Raw genomic sequence first — 6,000 nt, 5'->3', positions numbered from 1 at the left:
TTTCAGTCCATGTCCCAACCACCTAGTTGTGAAAGAGAAGCTTACAACAAGGACAGGCATAAGACCTCTCAACTCTCAAACCATGTCACACTTTCATCCTCTGGACAGTCTGTTTCAGAACTCTGATGATCATTCACTTGGCAACAAAATCTTTGAAAGAACAGAGAATGACAATGAAGTTGCCCCATCTATTGAGGATAAACGGTTCATTCAGTTGATGGATAATGAGATGTTCATAGATGATGCTAACAGTTGGGTAGCTCCCCTTCCCTTTCGCATGCCAAGACCACGGCTGCCTAACAACAGAGAACAAGCTCTGACTCGTTTCACCAGTCTCTGCAAAACTCTAAAAAGGAAGCCTTAGATGAGGAGACATTTTCTGGCTTTCATGCAGAATATCTTTGAGCGAGATCATGCTGAACCAGCTCCAGCACTCAACGATGGAGATGAATGCTGGTACCTTCCCAGTTTTGGCATCTATCATCCATGCAAGCCTGGCCAGATCCGAGTTGTGTTTGATTCAAGCGCTCCTTATCTTGGCATCTCTTTGAACGATGTGCTGTTGACAGGGCCAGACTTAAATAACAGTCTGCTGGGAGTACTAATGCAGATTAGGCATGAACAGGTAGCCATCACAGCAGATATTGAGCAGATGTTTCACAGCTTTGTTGTCAGGGAAGACCACAGGAACTTCCTCAGATTTCTGTGGCTCAGAGACAATGATATCACGAAGGAAGTTGTGGAATATCGTATGAGAGTCCATGTGTTTGGCAACCGCCCCTCTCCAGCTGTTGCTACTTATGGGCTCCGGAGAGCAGCTTTACATGGAGAGAGCAAGTTTGGGGAAGAGGCAAAGGAGTTCATACACAGAAACTTCTACGTTGATGATGCACTTAAGTCACTGTCATCTGCAACAGCAGCTATCAGTCTTCTCAAGGCAGCCCAAGGCATGCTTGCCATCTCCAACTTGACCATATGGGAGGAGTGTGGGTAAGAATGATTGGGGTTTCGAGACAGATTCTTGACTCTATGCTTTCTCAGATCAGTCCCTCGCATCTCACTCATGAAGTGCTATCAACCCTTATGGCTGAAGTTGGAGCGATAAAAAATGCAAGGCCTCTTGCTCCCATCTCGAGTGATCCAGATTCACCGTTTCTTCTGACTCCAGCGATGATCTTGACCCAGAAAGTCTGCACCCCTCTTGCTCCTCCAGGATCATTTGAAGCTACAGATATGTATCGACAGCAGTGGAAACGTGTCCAGCACTTGGCGAATACATTTTGGGAGAGATGGAGGCGAGAATATCTCTCTACTCTTCAAAGTCGAAGCAAGTGGCAAAATAGTCAGCCCAATGTCAAGGAAAGGGACTTGGTGTTGCTCAAAGACCCTCAGGTAAAAAGAAATCAGTGACCAATGGCTCTTGTCACCAAGGCTTACCCAGACAGTGATGGAAAGGTCAGGAAACTCGAACTGAAGGTCACGAAAGCCCTGCAGTGCTGGCTCTGTGTCTGGCGTATTGCAGTCACCGGCTGACGTATCAGACACAGCGAGGTCCGGCTGGCATGCAACCTGGCGAACTGCGGGCAATGCGGGGAACACAGCCTGCAGCAGCAGCCTGGCCACGACATGGAGGGCCAAGCTAGGGATGCAACCCGGAGATCCATCCCCAGAGCCAACCAGGCCACCCTGCATTGAGCTACAGACAGGGGAGGTGGCTGGCAGCCTAGCCCACAGAATACCAGAAAGCACGGGGTCGGTCGAAGGGAGGACGAGCCCTGAGCGCTGGCGCTGCATCTTCGAAAGGCCTCCAGCCAGGGCCTGAGGTCCCCAGGGCCCGAATCTGGCATCCCCAGAGCAGACTGAGGAGAGGAAGCGTAGCTCACCGAGCTGCCAATTGGGGACCCCACTGGTCACGTGAACCCACAACACAACAGCAATACGCCAGATAGGGAGCGGGTGCAGCAGACTGGAGAACTCTCCCTTGCCAGTTGACGAATAGCGTCAGGGGAACACAGCCTGCAGCAGCAGGCCGAGCAAGGGATGCGACCCGAAAGTCCGACCCCAGAGCTGAGCAGCCGACCCGTGCCATCCGAAGATAGGGTGAGGGGGCTGGTGGCCCAGTCCACTGAGCGTGGAGGGCCCAAGTGGGGATGCGACCCAAAGATCTGTCAGCAGGGCCAAGCAGCCACTCTGTGCCGTCCACAGACAGGGGAACAGTAATAGTGACCTTGTCAACAAGACTCGCATGTCTTCAGCACACTGAGTGGGCCCCTGCTGGCCATGTAAACCCGCAACACACGGGCAATACACCAGATAGGGAGCCAGTGCTAGAGGCTGGAGAACTCTGGGCCCCCCCCACTCTGGCCATATGCCTGCGTAGGCCCCTTGACATCTCAGCCGCACGGCGAGGTGGCTCAACTGGCAGTCACATCAGGCAGTCCCAGTCATCCAGCCAGAGCCGGGACTGTGACAGCCAGAGGTGGCAGCGTGCTACCCAAAATAAGGCTAAAGAGCAGCCAGTGGCGTGCTCCTTCATGAACAAGGCTAGGTGCGAGGAAGCAGGCAACAGCTCCCCTGCACCGTCTGGGTCCCCAGAGCCCACCTGCAGCTGTCCCGCCAAGTGCCCCAAGTGGAGTGATGGAAACAGACTTTATTCCATTTGACAGATTAGTTATACAATACAGGATTAACAAAAAGAGATTTTTAGAAAATCAACAAATTAAATCTATAGTAAAAAAGAAATTTAAGCCTAATCAAGTTTAACACTGCCAACTGTAGTACACTTCCGATCTCAAAACCCCCAGTTCGCCAGACAGAGCTGGCGGTTGAGTAGTCGGTGGCGTGGAAGCTACAGGTAGTGGAGCTGCAGGCGATGGAGCCGGTGGTGGTGAGGCAGCTGCAGGAGTTGGAGCTGGTGTTTGAGCAGGTGGTTTCCCTGGAAGCTGGACAGACTCTCCAGAGCCAACAGTGGGAACAGGCAGCTGGACAGACTCTTCAGAGCCTCCAGTCAACACTGACAGTGGTGTGGAAGCTGCGGACAACTGGAGTGGCTCTCCGGAGCCCCCCGCAGAGACAGGAACAGGGCCACCATTTGCGGAGACCTCTGGCTGAGGTGACGCAGGGCCAGTAGATGCAGAGACCACTGGGTGAGGTGAAGCTGGCAGAGCACACAGCCAGCTCAGGACACTTTTCGGGCTGCAGCAACATTAAGTCTTTTGCAGGCTGGATGAACTCACTTGAGTCCTCAGCTGACGAAAGAGGAAGCTGAGGCGACTTGCCCTGGCTCCCAACAGAGGCTGCTGCAGACAGCAGAGCAAGCTGGACTAGCTCTAGGGGTCCAGAGTTTGTTGAGGTCTGAAGCTCAGACTCTGGGGAAGCCCTGGAGAAACACAATAAAAACTGAAACACAATATTTCCTCCGGAATGAGCTAGCTTGGCAGCATGGACATTAGTCCATGTCATCGATTCTGACTGTGGCGAGGAACGGCAATTTTTTTCATGTCCTTTTTATGTTTCTTTTAAAAAATTCTGCACTTTCCCACACAGAAATCAACGCAGACCACACATTTCTAATAGCATATTCTTCAATCTTGATGATCCATATCTTTGATTTGGTAAAGATCTTTATGCTGGATATCCTTCCTGACACACATACTTCCCGATTTATCTGGTCTCCTGACTGGCACTACAAGTAGACTGGCTTGTGGTCTCCCTTATTGCATTTAAACATGCTTTCTGGCTTTTGTCTGATTCACAGTCTTTCAGATTTGTTCAAATGTTTCAGTAAAATGGTTGATAATGGTATTAAGCAGCTGTACATATATGAAATTCCAACATTTTAGGGACTCTCTTCAGCTTCTCTTTTGTCTGTTCCATCTGCTCACCTGACTACCATGGGCCTTTGGTTGCTCTGCCCCAAGACTTTGGAATGCACTTCCACTAGATCTTGAGACTATAAACGCTCTTTCTACTTTTAAATCACACGTCAAAACCCATCTATTAAGAACTATTTTCATTAGTATTTACATTGTAGATTCTCACCGAAGGAATCAAAACTATGAATGAAAACATATGTAATTGTGTAGTACACAAAAAAGTGTGAAATAACTCAAACCATGTTTTATATTTTAGATTCTTCAAAATAGCTACCCTTTGATTACTGCTTTGCACACTCTTGGCATTTGCATTCTCTCACTGAGATTCATGAGGTAGTCACCTAAAATGGTTTTCAAGCAGTCTTGAAGGAGTTCTAAGCACTTGTTGGCCCTTTTGCCTTCACTCTGCAGTCAGTCTCATCCCAAAGCAGCTTGATTTGATTTTAGGCCATGCCATCTCCATCACTCTCCTTCTTGGTCAAATAGCCCTTACACAGCCTTGAGGTGTGTTTGGGGTCATTGTCCTGTTGAAAAATAAATGATGGTTCAAATACATGCAAACCGGATGGAATGGCATGTCACTGCAGGTAGCCATGCTGGTTCAGTGTGCCTTAAGTTCTGAATAAATCGCATTCTGAGTTTACTTCATGGTGACTTTGCCTCGCCCAGATAACATGCCAACGTTGCTCATTCTCTCCACGTCTCCTTGCAAACCAGTGACACACTGGAAGCGAGCTGTGCTGTACCTGGACGCACCGGTGGAAGTGGTGCAGGACACAGCGATTACCAGAGAGGTCAGAATGTACCCCTCAGGGGAAAACGTCAGGCATATATTTATCCACGCTGACTACTCTATGGGAGAGCAGAAATGACAGTCCAAGACTTTTTCCATCCCTGATTGGAGCTCTGAGGCTAGCGTGCCATCAACAGCAAGACACACTTCATTTGACATGTGTGTGAATGTAAGCTGGAAAGCACTTAAAGAATAGAAGAAAGTGCTTGTGTGAATGGGTGAACTTTATGAGTGCAGCAGCATGGTGGCATGGTGGTTAGTACTGATGCCTCACAGCAAGAAGATCTTGAGTTTGGCTCCACTACCAAGCTGGGGCCTTTCTGTGTGGAGTTTAGGGTCTCTATTCATCCATCCATCCATCCGCTTCCGCTTATCCTTTTCAGGGTTGCGGGGGGCGCTGGAGCCTATCCCAGCTGTCATAGGGCGAGAGGCGGGGTACACCCTGGACAGGTCGCCAGTGTGTCGCAGGGCCAACACACAGGGACAGACAACCATTCGCACTCACATTCATGTCATGTCTTTGGACGGTGGGAGGAAGCTGGAGTACCCAGAGGGATCCCACACAAACACGGGGAGAACAGGCAAACTCCACACAGAAAGACCTGATGGTGGAATTGAACTCAGGACCTTCTTGCTGTGCGGCAACAGTGCTCTCTCTCTCTCTATTCAATACAATTTTATTTATAAAGCCTTGAATCACGTGAACAGTTGCCTCGAGGTACTGCATTAAAGGATATATACCATTGGCTTTAAGACTGCAGTAATAATAATAATGATAATAATAATAATAACTTTATTTATAAAGCGCTTTCAAACAAAGTGCTGTACAACTAAAGGGATAAATAAAATAAAAGTGATACATAGCAATACAGGTAAGAGACACAATACAAGTTAAAAACAATAAAAATGTAAAAACTAAAAGCCATAGAAGTAAGACATATAGGATAAGGTGAACAAATGTGTCTTCAACTTAGTTTTAAAAACCTCCACAGAGCATTCCTGCTGAATATCTTGAGGGAGGTTGTTCCACAGAAACGGGGCACGAAAAGAAAAAGCTCTCCAACTGTCTTTTTTTGGCTCTAGGAACTTTTAGAAGGCCAGAGTCCTGAGATCGTACAGCACGAGATGGAACATAAAGGTGTAAAAGGTCGGAGAGGTATGCAGGTGCCAATCCGTTCAAAGCCTTGTAGGAAAGCAGCAGGACCTTAAAATCTGCTCGAACCTGACAAGGTAGCCAATGCAGAGATCTCAGAACAGGGGTAATGTACTCAAATTTCCCAGTTCTTGTTAAAATGCGAGCAGCTACATTTTGCACCATCTGTAGACCTCTAA

The sequence above is a fragment of the Perissodus microlepis genome, chromosome 19, assembly GCF_051167445.1.
Source record: "Perissodus microlepis isolate ML-2025 ecotype Zambia chromosome 19, ASM5116744v1, whole genome shotgun sequence".
Lineage (NCBI taxonomy): Eukaryota > Metazoa > Chordata > Actinopteri > Cichliformes > Cichlidae > Perissodus > Perissodus microlepis.
The sequence above is the reverse complement of the archived record's forward strand: the minus strand, read 5'-3'. Positions refer to the sequence as shown.